At 45.5% G+C, this 23,239-nt stretch overlaps 1 protein-coding gene across 3 annotated transcripts in view; it reads left to right on the forward strand.

Annotated features, from left to right (window-relative positions):
• The first annotated feature begins 14,155 nt into the window (after positions 1 to 14,155).
• The window catches only part of PXYLP1 (2-phosphoxylose phosphatase 1), a 68,524-nt gene continuing 59,440 nt past the window's right edge, over positions 14,156 to 23,239 (forward strand). For 2 of the 3 annotated variants that reach the window (XM_054594982.1, XM_054594984.1), the window contains exon 1: positions 14,156 to 14,212. The gene's annotated coding sequence lies outside the window, so the exon portion shown is untranslated. Of the gene's footprint in view, positions 14,213 to 14,754; positions 14,814 to 23,239 lie in introns of those variants that run through there. The other variant, XM_054594983.1, reaches the window with a different exon arrangement.

Consider the following 23,239-nt stretch of genomic DNA (forward strand, 5'->3'; position numbering starts at 1 on the left):
TACTGTTGTTACAGGGGTGGGTATTTTTGCTGGGGTGGGTTTTGTTCCTGTGTGTTTTTCTTTTGTCCTGTAAGCACCTGTACAAAAACATAGGAGTTCAAGGAGACTACATCACTGAGTCCTACAGGACTCATACCACAGAGGGCCACCCCACAAAGACAGGGAGTCAAAGATCAATCTAATATGTAGAAACAAACAAAAAGAGTTGCCTAAAATGGGGAGACAAAGAAACAACCCCCAACTGAAAGGAAAGAAGAAATCCCCAGAAAAAGAACTAAATGAAGTTGAGGCAAGCAATTTATCACACATAGAGTTCAAAATAATGATTATAAAGATGCTCAAAGAACTTAATGGGAACTACATAAACATGGAAAAGGACACAGAAACTATGGATAAGAACCTGATGGAAGTGAAGAATACAATATCTGAAAAGAATAATACACTAGAAGGAAGTAAAAGCAATTATATGAAGCAGAGGATTGAATCAGTGAGTTGGAAGATAAGGTGGAAAAAAGCACACAGTCAGAGCAATAAAATGAAAAAAGACAAAAAAAGAACAAATATAGTTTAAGGGAGCTTTGGGACAACATGAAATATAACAATATTCTCATCATAAGGATACCTGCAGGAGAAGAAAATGAGCAAGAGATAGAAAACCTGTTTGAAAAAAATGACAGACTTCCCTAACTTGGTGAGGGAAAAAAAGTCACAAAGTTCAGGAAGCACAGAGGGTCCCAATCAAGATGACCCAAAGAGGCCTACTCCAAGACACATCACAATAAAAATGGCAAAATTTAAGGACAAAGAGAGAATCTTAAAGGCAGCAAAGGAGAAACAGCTAGTAACATACAAAGGAGTCCCAATAAGGCTATTAGGTGATTTCTCAACAGAAACAGTACAAGTCAGAAGGGACTGCCATTAAATAATCCAAGTAATGAAAAGCAAGGACTTGCAACCAAGACTACTGTACACAACAAGACTGTCATTTAAAATGGAAGGAGGAATAAAGGGCTTTCTAGACCCCGAAAAAATAAAAAGCTAAAAGAGTACAGTTCCAGCAAACCAGCACTGCAAGAAATGCTAAATGGACTGCCAGAAGAAGATAGAAGAAGAAGGAGGAGGAGGAGGAGGAGGAGAGAAGAAAGAAGAAACAACACAGCTACAAAGGGAGGAAAATGGCAATAAACAAACGCCTATCAATAATAACCTTAAATTGATTAAATGACCCAATCAAAACACATACAGTAGCTGAATGGATAAGAAAACACAACCCACGTATATGCTGTCTACAAGAGACCCTCCTCAGAACAGAAGATTCACACAGGCTGAAAGTGAAGGGATGGAAAAAAAATATTCCATGCAATGGACATGAAAAAAAGCTGGGATAGCAATTCTTATATCAGACAAAACAGACTTAAAAACAAAAGCCATAAGAAGAAACAAAGAAGGTCACTACATAATACTTAAGGGAGTAGTCCAACAAGAAGATATAATCCTTGTAAACATTTATTCACTCAAAATAGGAGCACCTAAATATATAAGAAAAATTTTTGAGTACTTTAAGAAGGAGATCAACAGTAATACAGTGATTTTAGGGGATTTTAACATCGCACCATCAATAATGGATAGATCTTCCAAACAGAGAATCAACAAGGATATTGTGCCATTGAGCGACAGAAACTCTAAAGATCAAATGGACCTAATTGATATTTACAGATTATTTCATCCCAAAGAAGCAAAATATACATTTTTTTCCAAATGCACATGGACCATTTTCAAAGACAGATCACATGGTAGGACACAAAACTAGCCTTCACAGATTTGAGAAAATCGAAATCATATCAAGCATCTTCTCGGATGACAATGGTTGAAACTAGAAACCAACTTCAAGAAAAAACTCAAAAACATTCAAATACATGGAAGTTGAATAATATGTTATTAAATAATGAATGGGTTAACAATAAGGTGAAGGAAGAAATTAAAAAATACCTGGAAACAAATGAAAATGAACACACAATAACCCAAAACCTATGGGACACAGTGAAGGCAGTCCTGAGAGGGAAGTTCATAGCAATGCAGGCCTATGTAAAGAAGATAGAAAAATCTCAACTCAACAACCTAACCCTACATCTAAAAGAACTAGAGGAGCAACAAAAAAAGCCCAGAGCAAAGCCCAAAGCCCAGAGGAGCAACAAAAAACAAAGGCCAGAGCAAGCAAGAGCAGAGCAGAATTAATGACATACAAACTAAAAAAACAATTTTAAAAAAATCAATGAATCCAGGAGATGGTTCTTCGAAAAGATGAACAAAATAAGCAAACTTTTAACCAGACTCATCAAGAAAAAAAGAGACAGGACCTGAATAAATAAAATCAGGAATAAAACAGGAGAAGTAACAGCTGATACCACAGAAATACAAAGGATTTAAGAAATTACTATGAACAACTGCATGCCAGGAAATTGGACAATCTGGGTGAAATGGATAAATTTCTAGAAACATAGAATCTTCCAAGAAGAAGCAGAAAATCTGAATAGACCAATAACAACCAGAGAAATTAAAGCAGTAATCAAAAAATTCCCAACACACAAAAGCCCTGGACCAGATGCCTTCACAGGTGAATTTTACCACACATTCAAAGAACTAACACCTATCCTTCTCAAACTATTCCAAAAATTTCGAGAAGAGGGGAAACTCCCAAAATCTTTTATTAGGCCAATATTATCCTAATTCCAAAACCAGATAAAGACACAACAAAGAAAGAAAATTATAGGCCAATATCTCTGATGAACATAGGTGCTAAAATCCTCAACAAAATATTGGGAAATCTGATCCAGCAATACATTAAAAAGATCATAGATCATGATCAAGTGACATTTATTCCAGGAATGCAAGGATGGTACAATATTCACAAATCAATAAATATAATACATCACATAAAAAAATGAAGGACAAAAAAATCACATAATCATATCAATAGATGGTGAAAAAGCATTTGATAAAAACCAGCACTCATTTATGTTAAAAACACTCAGCAAAGTGGGAATAGAGGGAACATACCTCAACATAATAAAGGCCATATATCAGAAACCTACTACCAGCATCATACTCAATGGGCAAAAACTAAGTGTTTCCATTAAGGTCAGGAAAAGACAAGGGTGTCTCCTTTCATCACTCTTATTCAACATAGTATTGAAAGTTCTAGCCACAGCAATCAGACAAGAAAAAGAAATAAAAGGCATCAAAATTGGAAAGGAAGAAGTAAGACTGTCATTATTCACAGATGACAAGATAGTGTATATAGAAAATCCTATTTACTCCACCAAAAAACTACTTGACCTAATAAGTGAATTTGGCAAAATAGTGGGATAAAAAGCCAATATTCAGAAATTGATGGCATTTTGTACACAAACAATGAACTATCAGAAAGAGAAACTAAGAAAAAAGTCCCATTTACCAAAGCAACAGCAACAAAAAAATACCTAGGAATAAATTTAATCAAGGAGCTAAAAGACATGTACTTGGAAAACTATAGAACACTTAAATTGAGGAAGATACAAATAAATGGAAACATACACTGTGTTCATGGGTTGGAAGAATTAACATCATTATAATGTCCATACTACCTAAGGCAATCTATAGATTCAATGCAATTCCTATTAAAATACAAATGGCATATTTCACAGATCTAGAAAAAATACTACAAAAATTCATATGTAAACAAACAAACAAAAAAACCTGAATAGCCTCAGCAATCTTGAGAAAGAAGAACAAAGGTGGAGAGATCACAATACCTGATATCAAACTATATTACAAGGCCACTGTAATCAAAACAGTCTTGTACTAGCATAAGAACAGACACATAGATTAATGGAACAGAATAGAGAGCCCAGAAATAAACCCGTGTCTCTATGGTCAATTAATATTCAACAAAGGGGGCACGAGCATACAATGGAGTAAAAATAGTCTCTTCAACAAATGGTGTTGGGAGAGCTGGACTGGTACATGCAAAAAAATTAGATTTGACCACCAACTTACACCATATACCAGAATAAACTCAAAATGGATAAAAGACTTAAATATATTTGTGATACCATAAAAAATCCTAGTGGGAAACATAGGCAGTAAAATTTCAGATATCCCTTGTAGCAATATTGTTGCCGATATATCTCCTAGGGCAAGAGGAATAAAGGAAAAAAATAAACAAATAGGACTATATCCAATTAAAAAGCTTCACCCTGACTGGTGTAGCTCAATAGATTAAGTCCCAGCCTGTGAATAGAAAGGTCGCTGGTTTGATTCTCATTCAGGGCACATGCTGGGGTTGCGGGCCAGGTCCCAGGTCCCAGGTTGGGGGAATGAGAGAGGCAAACAATCAGTGTATCTCTTACACATTGATGTTACTCTCCCTCTTTTTCTCTCTCCCTTCTCTTTTTAAAAGTAAATAAATAAAATCTTTTATAAAAAGGAATTTTAAAAAATTAAAAAGCTTCTGAATGAATAAAGAAATCATCAAAATGAAAAGGGAACCGACTCTATAGGAGAACATATTTGCCAATGGTACATCAGACAAGGGTTTAATCTCCAAAATATATAAAGGACTCATATGACTCAACACCAGGAAGACAAACAATCCAATTAAAAAATTGGCAAAGGAACTGAATAGACACTTCTCCATGGAGGACATACAGAGGGCCCATAGACATGTGAAAAAATGCTTAACATCACTAGCCATCAGAGAGATGCAAATTAAAACCAATGAGATACCACTTCACACTTGCCAAAATATCTGTCATTAATAAATGAACAAACAAGTTCTGGCGAGGATGTAGAGAAAAGGGAACCCTAATGAACTGTTGGTGGGAATGCAGACTGATATAGCCACTGTGGAAAACAGCATGGAATATCCCCCCCAAAAAAATGGAACTGCTTTTTAACCCAGCAATTCCACTGCTGGGAATATGCTCTAAGAATCCCAAAACACCAAGTCAAAAGAACTTAGGCACCCCTATATTCATAGCAGTGCTATTTACAATAGTCAAGAGTTGGAAACAGCCTAAGTGCCCATCAATAAATGAGTGGGTCAAAAAACTGTGGTACATTTACACAATGTAATACTATGCAGCAGAAAGGAAGAAGAAACTCCTGCCTTTCATGAGAGCATGTATGGAACTGGAGACTATTATGCTAAGTGAAATAAGCCAGTTGGTAAAAGACAAATACCACTTATAAGAGGAATCTAATGAACAAAATAAACAAATCAGCAAAATAGAATCAGAGGCATAGAATCACAGAATAGACTGACAGCAGTAAGAGTTAGGGGGCCTGTTTGAAAGAAGGTGAAAGGATTAGCCAAGGAACACGTATGAAGGACTCATGGACATGGACAACAGATGGGGCTTGACTATAGAAGTGGGGGACAGGCTGGGAGGAAGAGGGCAACGGGAGAAATAATTGGAACAACTGTAAAACATAAACATAAAAAACAACAAAAAAGGAGAAACAAATGCAGGTCCAGACCACATTCAAGAGGAGTAGAGTTTACAAGGGTGTGAACACCAGAAGGTAGGAAAATCACTGAGGGCCAATTTAGAATCTCTCTACCACATTATTTGCTAAAAAACAAACAAACAAACAAACAAAAAAACGCTGAATAAGCCTGCCCAGCATGGCTTCAATTGCCAGTCAGCGCGCATGTCTGGTTTGTGGGTTGGTCCCCAGTGAGAGAGGCAACTGATTGCTGTTTCTCTTGCATATCAATGTTTCTATCCCTCTCTTTCTCCCTCCCTTCCCCTTTCTTTAAAACAAAGCAAAACAAAACACCGAACATTATTACACCAAAATATGAAAAGGTGACACAAGGGCAGGAGAGCAGTAAGATTCAAGACTCTTGCAATTCATCTCTTGCACAATGTAGAACTTCTGTGAGATTTACTTGGCCACTTCTCAGCTTCCCTCTGATGCTTTGTGACCAGCTGGATCTGTTTGCCTGCAGCGCGGGCTCTCCCAGCCTTTGAGGATTCATCCAACACAAATGACCCACACACAAGCCAGGCCCTTCAAGCCTCTACAACCCAAAGATCACCATTCACCGAGCTTATTTCTTATTCACCAGGATCTCTGGAATTGGTGAGTTACATCCTTATCTATTCCGTGTTGGGAGTGGTGCTCTTTTTGAATGGGCACTTTGCATTTATGAGGTCTTGCTGCCTGCCAAGTTAATAATGCATCTAATAAAAAGAAAGAAGAAAACACATTGTTCAGTTGAGTAGGTCTTATTAATATGATTCAATTTTAAAAGGGCCATTACTTCAGAGTCTTGATGTCTGGGATGCTTTTAAAGAAGAATCTTTTTTTAAAAGAGTCACCATGACAACAGAGAGACCCTCACACCTCCAAATCTGATTACAGATCTCTCCTTGGAGGGGAGTGCTGGAACACATCCAGCTTATGGGGAATTCTCTTCTGCCTCCTTTGGTAAAAGCCCTGGCTTGTTGTCCAGAGCGAGCAGGAGTCTCAAATTCATCAATATTCTCTGATGAAGCCGTCTCTATTCATTAACAGCGACTTGATCAGCAGACATTTATTGATCGCCAGGCATGTGCAAGGCACTCTGATGGATTCAGAGAGTTGTCTGAGGAGTTGACAGGCCCACTGTTGTGACAAGTCACAGCCACATGAGCCATGTGGGAGCTGACCTCTAGGTAGTGCAGACCATGCTCAGGGACCTGGGACCTGAACAAAGGACTCTGGTGAAGAATCATGATGTCATGATATGCACACTGCACAGTTCTGACCTGCAAGAGGGTTCTTGTCTGAGGGTGGGGGGTGGGCTGAACTGGTGAGAAGACTGAGAGAGGGTGAAGGAAAGCCTGCCCAGGACCTTAATTGTATACAAACTCAATCACCAAGTTGCTGGATCACCTTGGTCGTGTCATTTAACCTCTCTAGCCATTACTTTTAGCCTTTACATGAAATGGGATTATGCTTTTTCCCCTGTACCCCCATTGATCACATTGCAATTGTTGCTTGTTTGTTCAAACACATGTCTTCCCGGACAGGCCTTGTGAGCTGCTCAGGCAGTGACAACTCACTGTTGTCTCCAAGGTACACAGCGCAGGGCTGCATACGTCCTGGGCATTCAATAATAAATGAATGAGTGGGGATGGGAGGGTTCTTGCAACCCCTCCATTCTTTGCCCACCCCTCCACACTGCCATTATGCTGGCCCCTCATTCTTCCAGGGGAACTAGGGTCAAGCCCACCTTTGGTTTTCCAGGACAGCGAAGAGCACACAGTTGTCCCAGACCTGCTTCCCATCCCACCCCGGCCTATGGTCAACTCAGTTACTCTGCTTTGGGCCATTTTGCAACCCAGGGAGGGTCCAAGGGAGTGGAATTGGGTGTTGGGGCCAGGAACGAAGGACACAGAGAAGGCAGCAGAGGAGAGAGGGGTTAGGGATATTTAGCTCCCTGCTGCCTGTAAGATGCATGAGAACATGCTGGGTGCTCTGGGCACTGAGGGAGCAGCTAGAACTACCATTAGCTAGTTAGATCTAACATCGCTTTAGTTTCTTGGGTGGAAGGGATCTTCTGAGTCCCCACTAATGGCAGGGAAGCAGATTTCTGATATCCAGGCTTACATAGAGCTGGGAATAATTGGTGTTTCCACCAACCAGAGTGGAAATACTTTATAACATATGGGAAATTGGTTAGAGTACTCAGAAGGTTGTTATCTCAGGAGTGGGGCAAAATCAGATATAGACCCAAGGCTGCTCCGGTCCCACACAACAAAGTTTAAAAGTAAAGACTTACTTTTGTGTCCTAGAAAGAAATTTTAAAATATTTTTTTAAAAATACAAAAATAAGAAGAAATTAAATTTTTTTGCTTTTTAAAATACACTGTTGCCCTAGCTGGTGTGGCTCAGTGGATTGAGTGCCGGCCTGCAAACCACAGGGTCGCTGATTCGATTCCCAGCCAGCGCACATGCCTGGGTTGTGGGCCAGGTCCCTGGTGGGGGCGTGCAAGAGGCAACAATTCTATGTATCTCTCACACATGATATTTCTTTCCCTCTCCTTCTCCTTCCCTCCTCCTGGCTCTAAAAATATAAATAAATAAAATCCTTAGAATACATTATTATGAAAATAAAAATGTAAACCATAAGCCGAGAGAAAATATTATGAAATGTATATCTAAGATTTGTGTCTAAATATATAAAGAACACTCGCAACTCAACAGTGATAATAAGACAAACAACCCCATTAAATTGTTAAAAGATTTTTAACAGACACTTCACCAAGGAAGATATATAGATGACAAATAACACATGAAAAGATGCTCAACATCATTAAACAGTGGTGAATACAAATTAAAACCACAGTGAGATACCATTACATACTCATCAGAATGACTGAAATTTAAAATACTGACATATTAAGTGCTGGTAAGGATATGGAGCAAGAGAGATTCTCTTTTTTTTAAAGATATTATTTATTTATTTTTAGAGAGAGGGAAAGGGAGGGAGAGAGGGAGAGAAACATCAATCTGTGGTTGCCTCTCATGCATCCCCAACTGGGACCTGGCCTGCAACCCAGGCATGTGCCCTAACCAGGAATTGAACTAGTGACCCTTTGGTTTGCAGGCTGATGCTTAATCCACTTAGCCACACCAGCCAGGGCAACAACAGGGATTCCTGCATGCTACTGAAAAGAATGTAAAATGCTATGGCCCTAGAAAAGAATTTGGCAGTTTCTTAAAAAATTAAACATATGCCTACCATGTGACCCAGTCATGCCATTCCCAGATATTTACCTAAAAGCTACGAGAGCATGTGCCCACTGGTGCAAGTATCAATACTTCTACATAAATGCTCATAGCAGGTTTATTTGTAATAGCCCAAACTGGAAACAACACAAATGTCAATCAACTGATAAACAAATTGTGGTATATTTTTACAGTAGAATGCTACTGAGAAAAAAAAGAACACATTTTTGATACACCCTTCCGCATAGATGAATCTTAAAATAATTATGCTAAATGAAAAAAATACGTATTTTGTGGTTTCATATATATTAAGTTCTAGAATATGCAAACTACTCTACAGTGATAGACAGTAGATCAGTGGTTTGGACTATGGTGGTGATGGAAAGAACCAAAGTGGGCAAATTCAGGAAATATTTAAAGAGGGTGTGATTAACAAAACTTGGAAAAGGACTAGATATGAGGGATGAAGGAGAGATGGATGCCTCCCACGTCTCTAGTTTGCTGCCTAGGAAAGGTTGTAGAGGTGGTGTTTCCTAGGATATGAAACACCAGGTCTGAATGTCAGATGACGTATTCAGTTTTAACATAGTGGAGTTTGTGGAAGGGGTTCAGGTGAGATCACTGAGTAAGCAATTGAATCTTCTGGTCTGCTGCTCAATAGAGAAACCTGGGCTGGAGGCAAAGGACCTCAGAACCCAAGTCAGCTCAACCAGGGCTCCAAAACTTAAGTAACCTGAATACACAACACTGAGAGAATGGGTAACCCCAAGTGGCAAGGTAAGTTTCAAAAACATTCAAACTAACTATAGGATCAATTTGTTCAGCTCCTCTCTGGAATACTGAGATGTTTTATTTTCTTTTAGTTCAGGAGTTTAAATACACACACACACACACACACACACACACACACACACACACGGCAAAGGGAATACTGCAGCTCAGTGAAAAGAGCCCTGAAGTGTTCGGTCCTCACTCTCTCATCCTGTCGCTGCGGTTGAGTTTGAACAAGCAGATGACCCTCTGTTTCTTGTTTCCTCTGGGCAGGGAACTCTGCATCAGCAATGACTTTCTCTCAGCATGTTAAGGCTGTTTTCAAGCTTCTATCTCTTCTGTTTTGGGTCCTAGCTGGAAGCCTGGGATGTAATCTGGTTCCCAGCTCTCTCATGAACATAGAGTTCAGTTTCTGTCACCGAAGAGACCACAAGGCTGCAGGAAGCCCCACCAGGTTCCCCCTCTCCTCTTGTCTCCTTTTGGATTGGCGTCTAATTGTAAAATGAGGGAGATGGACTCTTGGCTCATGCATCCATTCATCTAATTTTTATAAAATATGTGCCAGGCACTGTTGTCAATGAAATAGCCCAAATCCTTGTTGTCCTTTTATGATTTCTCGATAAGATTTTTGTGAGTTCATCTAGTGTTTGTTTCTTTTCTTCTTAGCAACATCTGTGTGTTGGTCTCAGAGTTTAGGGAACAAAAATGAATACTTAGACCTATGATTCAGCAAATTACTTCAGTGCTTCATGATTTTTTTTCCCCCCTCAAGGTCAGGTTCGAGAGCCATCTCTTATGTTCATTTAACATGGTTATTTTGTGTTCTGTTTTTCTGAATTTGCCTTTCTAATTAAGTTTCACCCAGAAAAATGACAAAATAAGTTTGCCCCCCCTCACTTACTCTCAGGAGGGGAAGGGGCTAGTACAATATTCTAAGCCTGCTGGGGGTGGGGAAAAGGGATTGCAGCTGGTAGCTGAGAAAATGAATCATGCATACATAAATAATAGAGAGCAGACCACCCTGGAGCTGGGAGGCTCAGATTGCAGTTTTTAAACATATACATATGTTAGGGAGAGTCCAGCATTTCTGTAAAAAACAAAGAAATAACCTTTAACCCTGGGGTTGCCAGCAGTGGTGTGGAAGCATGCATGGGACAATCTCCTCTTTTTATATCTTAGTTTGATATTTTGTACTATATTAATCAACACAAATTTATTCTAGATAATTTTTATTGTCACCTTTATTTTTGTGTACTTTCCCAAATTTTTACAAGGAATGGGCACTCCTTTTATAATCAGAGACACAAAATCCATGGTAAATGGAATTTTAAAATATATTTGTAACCTAGATACTGTAGTGGACACAAAATGCTTTGTGCAGATGTATAATTCCATTGTAAGGTAGGATGGCAGGCAGCACAGACTTTGGAACTTAGAGCCTGGCCCAAATAAAGCACCCCACTCCCTCCCCCAGAGGGCTCCCTGATATTGTTGTCACCCCTTCTCTGTCCTAGACTACTGGTCTCCTCCCATAGTGAAGGCCGGTTAATGGTGAGGACAGAAGCCCATTGTTTCTCTAAGTCTACCACACACATCAAAGGAGGCTGTGTAAACATTTGCTCAGTTTTTGCTCAACAGATCGAGACTGAATTGAAGATGGGCCCTCTTCCTATCTGCCTTCTGCCTAGGGAGGGACTGCTTGTGTAAAATGCATATGCATGACTTGGGACTATTTTTATAAGATGGGTGGGTTCACCTTCCAATAAATTTTGAGAGTTTCCCTGGGGCCAAGATGTATATGTGGAAAGGACAAAGGAGCAGGCTGGGAATAGAAGGGGAGACCATGGTTCTGAGCCAAAGACACTGTACTTTTTCATTTCTGCAGTTTTACAGCCATCAATGGGCCTGCGTGCTCCTCCATCAAATCAATAATGATGCAGGAACCAATGTCTCAGGCATGAAGTTATGGGCTGGGATCACTCGGGACTCTCCTGCTTGCAAGTGACAGAAAAACCAGTTCTAATTTGTTTGGGGGGAAAGCAGGTTTATTGGACATGTAATTGAAAAACCCAGGCCCTGCGCTCCCTTTGCTGCCCATCTCTTGACTTCCCTTCGGGTCAGCTACAATCTGACACAGCGCCCCAGGAGCCGGCCAGATGGCCACTGGCTGCGTCCTACCTCCTCAGCAACCACAAGGGAAAGAGGTTTGATGGGGGGAATGGTCTTAAGATGCTTCCCATACATATTTTCCCTGTACATACCTCTTCTTTCCCTTTTCTTATAGCAGCTTCCTCTTTTATGGCTCAGCCATGAGGTATTATTGCCCCGAGAGGCAGGGCATGGTGAGGGTGGGTACCACTCAGAACCCAAAGCCCACAGGGAGGTGGAAGAGGACAACCTTCTCCAGAGTAGAAGGAAGCATAGAAGCTGCCAGGGAATAGGGATGGTGAGGAAAGAGACTGCTGAAGAGAATGACTCTAGGGAGAGTATGCCAGGTTCCCTGAGGAGCCGGAGGCCACCTCTGTGCCAGGTCTTGACCTAGGGAGGGATATGGGACAAAGACAGACATGCCAGGTAGGTTGAGGAGGAAGCTAAAAGCGGAGAGCACCTGTGCTCCACTTCCTGTTTGGAACTCTGCCCCAGGATCCCCTGTGCCAACACAGCAAAGTGAAGTGGCGGTGTGGCCTATTTTGTGTGGAAATGGTTCCAGATGGTGTCCTTGAGTCACCTTTAGTCCCCTTGTGACAGAGAAGGGATCCAGGAGCAGCCACATGGTCCCTATGGGGGAAAAGAAGGTAGCTGAGAGAGGGGGAACCACTCGCTAAGGGGTCACAGGGGTTGGGTGAGTAGGATGGACAGGTAACTCCATCCTGCCAATCAGAATCAGGCCCAAGGCTTTTTGGGATGGCTGGCAAAGAGCAGCTGTTTTTCTGCTGGGCTTGTTGCTGTGAGGTTGTGAACCTGGGTCGGCTGGGGTCTCATGCGGGGCCTGAGAGTGTAGTTCATATGGAAGGAAGAAAGCTCAGATGTGGATGAGCCCCTAAAGTCTTTAGTCCCTGGAACTAAATCCTGGGCTCTTCATTCACATGAGTCAATCAACTCCTTTTTTGTTAAAGTAAGTGGAGTTGGGTTGTCTGTCATTTACAGTTGACTAATCCCTGCAGGGAAGAGGGAGGCAGCACCAGTAAGAGGTGGGGCCTGGAATTAGTGGGAGGACCACCAGGAGGAGCCTGGAAAGGGAAGAATTGTTGGGCATGGTGGTCTGGACTGAGAGCCACGTGGGAAAGTCTGGGTGATGTTAAAGGGGACAGTGACTTTGTGCTGGGAGATACATGGTTCACTGGAAGGGGTTGTGTCAGTAGTCAGGGCAGGAAGGGGCTGAGGACAGTGTAACATCACAGGAATGAGGTGAGAAGGGCAGGTTTGTTGGGTTTGGAAGCAAACACGGACTGGACATTGAGCCTTCAGGTGAGGAAGACATCCCAGGGGCTGGGGAATGGTAAGATTACAGGGTAGATGGGTTTGGGAGCTGAGAATAGATAGAATTTGGTAAAATAAGTGCTGATTTGAGATGGGAAGTTCGAAGCAGAAAACCAGAGAGTAGGTAGAAATAAGGGTTAAAATATGTGGGTGTAGAACCTGGATTTGGGAGCCATGAACACAGGAGTGAAATTAGAGGCCAAAAAGCTCCCCCAGAAAGTGTGCCTAGAAGGAAAAAAATTAGTAATACTGGTGTCTGTTTTGCTCAAGGCCACATGAGGCACGTAAGGGTCACTCTAGACTTCTGACACCTAAGGCCTAAATTTGAAAGAAGTGACCCACAGATATGGTATCAAATCAAGTTAAACTCTCAGATGCCTGAGTTATAGAAATAGGTCAAATGCTGTATCAATCTTCAGCAGCCTCCGAGGAAGCCGCGGGGCAGAGAGGCAGGCTTTGAGGACAGCTACCTCCCCCCTGCTGCCCCTCCGGGGAGCCTGAAGCCCATCCCAAAACAGAGTGGCAGCCAGGTCTCCAAGGGGCCGGATGTGGTCGGCACCGGAAGAGAAGCGTGGGGTAGGTGAAGGGAGCATGGGGGACATGGTGGCGACAATCGTGGCAGATTGGGTCGACGCGGCAGCAGTCACCCAGCGCTGGCAGACCCCAAACATACGAGCCCAGCCCAGCACGGTGATCAAGGCGGCGCCAGGCCACGCACACGGCCCAAACCCACCCACACTGGGAACCCAAGCCGGGCCGGGTTTGCGTACCCCGGCCTAGGCGTGTGTCGGAGTAATCCCTGATCCAAGTCCCGCGTTGTGTAGCTCGCCGGAGCCCTCCATGCAATGAGGCCGTGTTCCCCGCTCAGCCGCCCGTTACCGTAACTTTCGCCCGCCCGAAGCTCCGCAGACTGGCCGGTCTTTGGAGGCTGAGTTTGGCATCAAAGAGTCAAGAGTCGTCCTCGCAACCCCTTCTAAGCCCTTCTTCCCAGTCCGGCCGCGGCACCTCAACGCCTCGGGGGAGGAGCTCAAGGGCGCCCAGCGTGGGGCGGGCTGAGCGCGGCGAGGTCTGCAGGGGGCGCTGTGGGCTGTCGCTGTCGCGCTGTCCCGCGGTCTGTGCTCGAGGTTCTCACCTCCCTTAGCGCCAGGCGGAGCAGACAGCAGCAGAGCCACGGAGCCGGGACCGGCTGGGACCATGGGCGGTGAGGCACTGCGCCGCCTGGGGCTGGGCTGGTCGCCGTGGAGGCTGAGCGGCGTGGAGGCTCGAGGCGGGCGGGCGGGCGGGCGGGCGTCCCAGGGTCCGGGGTTGTGAGACCGAGGGGGTACTCTGGACGCGCTGAGGCCGGGACGACCCAGCAGATCTCCTGTGGGAGAGGGATGGGACGTTGGGACGGGCTTCTGCCGGGTGTGAACCCCGCGCCTAAGCCCCCTCCCCCATCCCTGCGCCTTCGCCAAACTCGCTCCCTCTCCCTAAGCCACCTCCTTCCCCCAGCCACCTCCGCGCCCTTGTCCCAGCCCTCGCCCCCTCTCCAAGTTCCAGCGCCCTCTAACCCTGCCTGCGATTCTGCCGCCCTCTCACCAAGCCGTCGCCCCCTACCTCCCGGCGGGCGCCTGGTCCACCTCACTATCTTCTGCTTCCCCCCTCCAGTCCCACGCCTCTCCGGCCTCTCCAGCCTCCACCCAAATCCCCGCCCTTCCGACCCTCTCCTGCTCGGCCCCCGCACTCCTGCCGCTGGATTCTGGCCCCAGCTCGAGCGCCTCGGTTCCCTCTTCCCGGGCAGTTCCGAACCCGTTCGTCTCCAGGTAAGAAGGCAGCGACAACTTCTCCGCGGCCTTTCTGAGCGTGGGGCTGGCTCCTCTGGGCGACCACCTGCACCTGGCGCCTGGGGGCGTCCTGAGGCCCCGCGCAGGGGTCACTTCGTGCGCGCTGACTTGCCTGGAAGCTCAGGTTAGGACTGCGTGGTTTCCGGCTCCACGGTGTTGCTTTCGCTTGTGAACTTGAATATGTCGCGGTCCTTCAAAGAAGCCGGCTTTGTTACACACAACATTGCAGCTGCTTAGAGCAGGTTGCTTTCCTTGTGGCTGCAGGGGTCTTTCAGGTTGTACCTGTGGATGGTTATAGGATTAGCGGTGTGGCGGGCGTGGAGCCATATTTTCCCCGCCTCGGCTCAGCGTTAAGCTGCAGCGAAAGACTGAGGCTACCTCCGCCTGGGGGTCCAGGGTCTTCATGCAAAGGCAAGGATGCTTTGTAAGCATTCAAAAAGTGCAGTCAAGAGAGGTGTGGAATCAGATCGGTTCGAAGGGAGAGGTGTGAGGAGGGTGGCCAAGGGGGCCTCAAGAGGGCTTCTCAAGTTGCGGACATTTGTTGCTCTTCGAAGAAGGCCCTTGATGAACTCTACTGTGGAGCAGACAGTGCCCAGCCCAGCCTTGCAACGTGACGTGACTGCAGACGGGGCTTGGCAACAACTCCTCCTCAGAGGTGTTGGTGCCCCATCTGGACTTCTGTGGGAAGAGAGTTTAAAGCGGATGATGATTTGACAAACCTCGTGTTCCCTGGAGAGAGATGCAGATACATGGTTACAGCCTGAAAGCCAGGGCGTGAATCTGCCCCCTCCCTTTTCCTGACTTGCATTAAGGCTTGGGTTAAATTAATTGCCTGTTGCGGAGAAATGACATGTAGGGGGTACATCTCTTTTAGGGACTGGCTTCGGGCCAGCCCACCCTCACCGATCCGTGGGAGGCTGCTTTTGGGCACCAGGGACAGGGTAAACCCCCTGGGCCCTGGAGCATAGCTCTCTAAGCATTTATGAAACTGCAGTATCAGTAACTCTTTTTTTTATTATTATTGATTGGCTTGGATAGTAATTAGCGCAATACTCCTTCACCCTCAAATGGTGAATTCATAAGTAAGTAGCTCCAGGTCACACAGGAGCTCAGAAGACTCCCTCTGAGTGTCCACAGATTCCCGTGGGCATCTCCTCAGCACCCACCACTCCCCTCTGTGATGAGTTGTTGACTCTTGGATGCCCCACTGGCCAGGGACAGGGTTAAACTTTCTCTGTGGGCCCAGACCCCAGCCTGGCACCCTCTAAGTGGTAGGTACTCAGTGTTTGTCTAAAGAAATGGATTCTCCTCTTGAATCCAGTGTCTGAGTCTATAATCCATGTTTTTCCATTGTACTGCACGGTTTTCAAAATGTTACCCTTAAATTAATCAAATTTTAAATATATACAGATATATATAATCTCACTAGAGACAAACTCATTTCTGCTTGTATTTGGGGCAGAGAGCTCAACTTACAGGTTAGGCTCTGAGAGCTGGGTCTCTAACCTCAATGACTTTCCAGGAAGGAAATTAGTTGTCCTTATTCCAGAATTGGGGTTAGAGCTTGATGGGCCCTCTGGGGAGCTAAGGATGTTTGCTGAGAGGGGAGTCCTCCACAGCTTAACCGATAGAGCCCTGAGCTGTGGCCACAGCAGCCCCCTGCTTCCCGCATCTTTGTCCATGAAAGAGGACACATTTGGAGACCTGTCACACCTGTGTAGTCCCCCCCCCCCCCCAACCCCGGCTGCTCCAGGTTGCACCGTCTTCACTCCAGTGGTTGCTGCCCACCCCAACAACTGCTTCTCGTGCAGAGCTGGGAGTGCCCCTTCTTGCACGTTTCTGGTAATATGGTTCGCCGCTCTGCTGGAGGGAGGAGTCAGGTGTTTGGGGATGGCCTTTCTGCCAGAGGTGGCCGTGAGCCACTGGCAGATGGAGCCAAGTGCCGTCTGCTGCCCCCTGTCAAAGGTCAGCCCTGGACAACACAGCCGGAGGCTGAAGGGCTGGGAGCACCTTGTGCTCCTTTTTTTCAGGAGTCCAGGGAGAGCTGGGATTCAAAATGTCACTTGGATGCAGAAACCTGCACTGCCCACAGGTTCATGGCTGTTCTGGGCTTGTCATTCTTACGCAGACTGTCTCTGTTTTCAGGTCTGGCTCTTACCCAGGCTTCCTGCAGCTGGTGAGAATCTGTTTTCTAGAAGAGTTTTAATTAATGCCTGCAGCTTGTGAGTGGGAAAGGGAGGGAGGGGCTGAAACTGAGTCTGCTCTCTGGAGGTGGGTCGGCAAAGATGGGAGAACACCCACGGTCCTAGAAAGTCAGAGGGGAAGACTTCAACCCTGGAACAAGGTTCTTGGTTGGTGGATTAGGACTTGTGCCCACGTGCTGGTGTAGAGGCTATCGTAAGAGCAAAATCACCAAGGTAGGAAAAATGGCCCTGCAGCCACCAGCAATAAGTTCTGCTGGGCCCACCCTTTGGGTTTCTAGAAGGTTTTGAAAGCCCGCTGAGAGTTGAGCTTAGCAAGGTGGGAGATCACTGAGCCATTTTAAGTTTTTGAATGAGGTTTGTGCCTCTTTGGATATGATGGCTTGAGCGACATTGGTCTGGGGAGCCACCTGACACCTAAGATGCTGAAGGGAGAGGCCAGGGAGTGGCAAAGGAAGAGGCAGCCAGGAGGGTCTGTGCAGCAGCACTTAGCCGGTAAAGAAGAGGCTCCAGCTGCCTTCTACTAGGGCTGTGGGCATTTTGACAGTAGCGGCCTCCCAGGGCTCCTTCTTGAATCTGCTGGGCAGACTTGCAGATGAGTTAGGGCCTGGAGATTCTGCAAGGCAGCTCTGAGAAGTCACCTGTGAACAGGAATGAATTGCACAGTCTGCTCTGAGTCCAAAAGGCAGGTGGCCAGGGTGGCCTAATAAGCCACAGACTCCGGCCTGCTAGCCTCTACCTCCAGGCCCAGCAGGCTGCTCTGAATGCTAGGGCCGTGCTTGGGGAAGCCACTGGCTTTTATAAAGGAACAGGCCAGTCAGCTTCCTTCCAGAGCGTGGAGGAAGTTAATGATTGAAAAGGCACTGAGAAAAGACATTGGAGGAACCTTGTGGAGTCGTTCCTGCAGCCCAGAAGCCACCCGCACCTGTATCCTCTTGGCTGGGTCACCTGTGCATCCCTCTGTCCCTCCCTCCCTCTCTTTCCCCTTCTCCCCCAACCCTATGCCCCTGCACTTAGCACATCAGTGGAGCCACCTCCGTGCTGGTGCTCAGGTAAGGGAGCGTTTGGGCAGCTCAAACATCTACTGGTAGCAACTGCAGGAACCTGAAAATTCTGTTTGTTTTCATAGTCACTTCCCTAACTTATCCATTCATGTAAGGCATCCCTCTGTCATCTGCTTACCGCTCTCTGTGCCTCTGTGTCTAACCGACTTCCTTAGAGGGAGCTATAATCAATAGCAGAGAAACCAGAAGTTTAAAAATGAGGCTGAGTTGAAAATTATTGCACCTAGTTTTCATACCCCCAACCCTCCCCTCTTCTCCACTGCTGTGTGTGGTTAGAGTTATCATTTATATCAAATTTATGAATAGTTTGAATACCATTTGTTCTCCCCCTCAATTATATGGAGACATATCTTTCCAAACAACAGAACCACAGCTGACATTTTTAAAAAAGTTTTTAGAGATAGGGGAAGGGAGAGAGAAGGAGAGGGAGAGGAACATCAATGTGTGAGAGAAACATCGATTGCCCTGACTGGGAACCAAACCAGTGACCCTTTGGGTTCACAGGTCGATACTCAGTCCACTGAGCCACACCAGCCAGGGCCAGCTGACTTTTTTAGACCTACTTCATTCTTGGATTCAGCCCCAAACTTCACGCCTTCAGAGCTATAGCAATATCATTTTGAGCTTTTTAATTATAAAATAAAATGAAGCTCTTGCTTGCTAATTTTGTCACTTGCTAATATGGGGAATCTAAAGTTAGACTAAAACATTTATTGCCTCATTAACCTTTTATGCTTCTAAAGTGAACAAAGCAGTTGGATTAAGGTAGAGAAAAGTATTAAAGTTATAGTAGAAATGTATGGAAAGTTAGAGGTAATAATGAAGGTAGACAGTCTTGCAGAAATAAATTGTTAAGCTTTACACGGTTACTAAAATGTGCAGAGATAAATAGGAACTTTTATGGAAGTATAGACATGTATAGAATTTTGATCATTATAGATTGATGAATATAGAAATTTTGACCTGTCATTGTAATGCAATTCATATAAATATACTAATTATTATGGTCATCCATTATGTTTATATAATACCTTATCATATAAATAAGCAACCATGTCCATGACCTTGTTCAATTCTTCCAGCAAGTCTGCGACCTTCTTAGAGATGAGGAAACAGGACCACAGGCTGTTTAAAAGCCTTCCCCTAGAATTCATGTATTGTGAACAGAGACTACTATGTAAACCTAGATAGTCCTGCTACAGTTGCTTGATAATCAAATGTAGTTACATAGTTATTTAAAAATTATAGGTGGTTTCCTGCTTAAGTATCAGTTTTCATTAAAAGGCAAACAAACAGAAACAGTGTATGCTTTGTACCACCAAAAACCCCTGGGAAAATTTCTCTGGGTTTGTGGCTGTCAGATGTTCTCTGCAGATGACTTCCTAATACTAGAGTACCTGATTTTGGTTGTGTATTCAGCATATTGCAGTAGTTAAGAGTATAGACTGAAGTTAGACTGCCTGTGAATTCTGGGTCTACCATTACTAGTCTTATGTCCTTGGGCAAGTTACTTAACATCTCTGTGCCTCAGTTTCCTCATTTGTAAAGTCGGAATGATGATAATAATACCCACCCCATGGTATTACTGCGAAGCAGAAATGAGATTGTATGTTACAAGGACTTAGAGCAGTGCCTTGCACTTGGGATGTGCTGTTACTGCTATTTATTTGTTCCTTAAAAAGACATTCTTGGTGCAACCACCTGCAGTGATATAATGAATATAGGAGAGTGGATAAGACACACAGTCTCTGTTCTCATGGAACAGAGGACATTATACTTAAGTTCATAGCAAAGGACATGAATGGGAGTGCAGACATCTCCCAGGCACTCGGCTGGCTCTTGGCCACCTATCATGGCCATTAGAGGCTATGCCATGGCCTATAAAGGGTTGAGCATGGTGGGGTGAGGGGTGATGATCTTTAGCTGGTACACACTGGTATGACATGGCCTTGCCAGCTATTTAGGACAGGCACTCATTTGATTGGTACGTGTCTGACACATGCTGGTTGTTAATGTTTTAACCATCACTCATGGTCTAAGGTTGTTAGCAGGAAATGTGCAATGAGACCATAAACTCAATATGTAGTTTGCCAGCACTGCTCTTGGCCCTGGTCAACAGCTTACTGCCTTGGCCAGTTTTGGACTTGGCTCTTCAGCAGCTCCAGAAGCCCACACGGCCATCAGAGACCCCGTTCTGAGTGAGGAGCGGTGTAGCTGCTCTGGGGGGCTGGTAGGAGACCCGAGGCAGCCGTATTTCCAGTGTCTACCATAGCCAGAACCTACTTGACTCAATCATCTACAGGTTTGGGAAACTGTTGACAGGCTTGGGTTTAATAAACTGGTCCTGGAAAGGGAGGTCCTTCCTCCTCAGACCTCGTCCTCATTTGCTCCGTGTGTCCGACAAAGAAACTCCCGCCTGGCAGCCTGCCCACCCAGGCCCTGCCATCACAGCTGGCTCAGGGCTCCGCTGATGGGCTGAGGACGGGAGAGACGCGTGTGATTGCAGCCTCGGGAACCTGAGCGCGCCTGCCTGGGGAGCGCGATTCGCCCACCGGCTGCTCTCCGCTGGAGTACTTCAGACTGACAAGTCGGCAGTCCGGCCGGAAACCTGATCATCAGTTCTCTTAATGGGGAGCCTGCTCATTTTTATTCATGTTCAAACTACTGGAATTTGAAGTCAGTGAGGTTCTGGCTTAAAAAAAAAGAAAAGGAAAAAACAGTGTTCCACGCTTGGGAAATAAATGGCAAATAATGCTATTCATTAAAAAAAAATAATTTATTTGTTATATAAGCAGAATTGAATTAAAAGGAGGAAAACATTTTCTCTAGTTTCCAGGTGTTTCCCCAGGTACTCTGACTTCTCTGGTCTTGGCTGCCTCTTGATTTCCCAGATGGGTCATCATTTGTCGCCAATTTGTCTGTCTCCATCACAGTCCCTGATGGAAACACAGGCCTGAACAATCAAAACTTGGACATTTATGGTTAAAGGTCATGGCATGGATAGTTGTCTACTTATTTTTGTTTGTTCAGTTGGTTTTTGCTCTGTCTTCAAGGTGAAAAAAATTCCTGCGTCTTCTCTGAGAAAGAAATCATATTTTAGGAGATAGTTAACGTCAGCGGGCAAGAAGATCTAAGCAAGGCTGCCTCATCCTCGGTTCACATAATTTCCAGCATTTCTAAGTTAACGGTGTATGATTTTTTTTTTTATTTTCTCCACTTGTGCATCTTGCTCTAATGACTGCTGATTATCTTGAAACAGTTGCATTAGTTGGTGGTGTTTAACAACTCGAAGCGCAGTGAGTAATTGCAGTTGGCTTGGCTGAGCATAGCACATTCTTTTGACTGGCTTTTTAGCTTGAGGAGTGTTTGTTTGCTCTGTGCGGAGTGCCAGGAAGGGAGCTGGGAAGCCTCGCCTCTGCCCCGCCGCCCAGGGCTCACGCTCCCTGGGTCATCGTGCGTCATCACAGTATCCAGTTCCCTCTGCCTGAGGATTGTCCGCTCACGGGCCCACCTCCCCAGCTCCTGGGAGCTCCTGGAGGGCACGGGCCACCCCAGCTCATCTCTACTCTTCAGTCCTCAGCCAAGGACTGGCATGAAATAGGCCTTAATAAAGGTTGGGTGAGCGAATGAATGAGTGGCTGCAAAGCAGTTAGGATTGTGTTTGGCTCCAAGTAACAGAAAGCCCTACCTTAGTGGCTTAAGCAAATAAGAGTTTATTTTTCTCATGTCACAAGATGTCTGAGGGTAGGTGGTTGCTGGCATTGGTGTCAATAGCTGATGTCTCTCTGGACTGACATTTCTGTTATTTCTCGGCCTTCCCTTCAGGATGGCACAGTGGCTGCTGCAGGAAGGAGGCCCAGCCACACTGGTACCTTTATCAGGAAAGCAGACATTTTCCTCAGAACACCCAGCAGACTTGCCCTGACATTTCATGGCCAGAACTGCCACATGACCATTCCCAGTTAAAAGGTTCATGTGAGGGTCTATCTGGGCACATTGCTGCACAGAATAGTCAGGCTGGCTCTCTTGAAAAACAAACCAAATATGTGTAATGGCTCATATATGATAGGCATGTATTTTTTTGCTCACGCAAAGTCCAACATGGCTGTTCCTCAGCAGCGGAGGGTCTCCTTCCAGGGGTGACTCAGGGACCTAGGCTCTTAAGGTTGCTGTGTTTTAATCAGCACAAGAGGGAGGAGCATGGGGCAGTCCGGGGGAGAAACCTATGGACGGGCGTGGAGGTGGCAAATTACTTCTACTGACACTCCCTCAGCCAGGGCTCAGTCACATGGTCACAGCTCCTGCAAGGGAGGCTGTGAAAGGTGGCCCAGCCCTGTGCCCAGGAGGGAGAGGATATGGGTCTCATGATTAGCTGGCTATCTCTGTCAGGCCGCTCTCCCCTCCCCCAAATGAGGACTCTCTGAGCCAGAAAGAGGAATGAATATTGATGGGCAACTGAGGGGGGGGGGTCTGTCTTAGAAGGAAACACTGGGCTGAGGAGCCTCCAGCCAAACACAGTCTTTATTCCCAGATTATTTGTCTTCAGGCCCTGCTCCTGTTCCCACCTTTGGGAGCTGGGCGAGCAGGACAACGGAAGGTCCGCATTATTCCTGTTTCTTGACCCAGGGCATGTCCTTAACAGCTTCCTTCCTTCTTTACTTCCATCCTTCCTTCCTTCCTTTGTTGTTTTTAAAGATTTTATTTATTTATTTTTAGAGAGAGGGGAAGGGAGGGAGAAAGAGAGGGAGAGAAACACCGATCTGTTGCCTCTTGCGTGCCCTGTGACAGGACACCGGGCTGGCTACACAGGCATGTGCCCTGACCTGGAACCTGTGACCTTTCGCTTTGCGGGATGACGCCAAACCGACTGAGCCACCCCTATCAGGGCTGTTCCTCACAGCTTTGTAGGGATAAGTTCTAGTCGATCTCCCTCAGCAGTTGGAGTTTAACCCGGAAAAAATAGCCTTCAGCCCCCTGCCAAAGCCAGAGGAGCCTATGAGAGCGCCAGGCCTGTGAGAGCTCCTTGCTCACGAGCCTTGCAAGTGTCCCACTCGCCCAGCCTCCCAAAGCTTCTCCTGCTACTCAGCCCCAACCCCAGCCCACATCTGGCGGGGCACAGCGGAGAGGACACAGCCAAGCG

The sequence above is a fragment of the Pteronotus mesoamericanus genome, unplaced genomic scaffold, assembly GCF_021234165.1.
Source record: "Pteronotus mesoamericanus isolate MK-2021 breed Mesoamerican mustached bat unplaced genomic scaffold, CSHL_Meso_final scaffold_54, whole genome shotgun sequence".
In the NCBI taxonomy this organism is placed as follows: domain Eukaryota; kingdom Metazoa; phylum Chordata; class Mammalia; order Chiroptera; family Mormoopidae; genus Pteronotus; species Pteronotus mesoamericanus.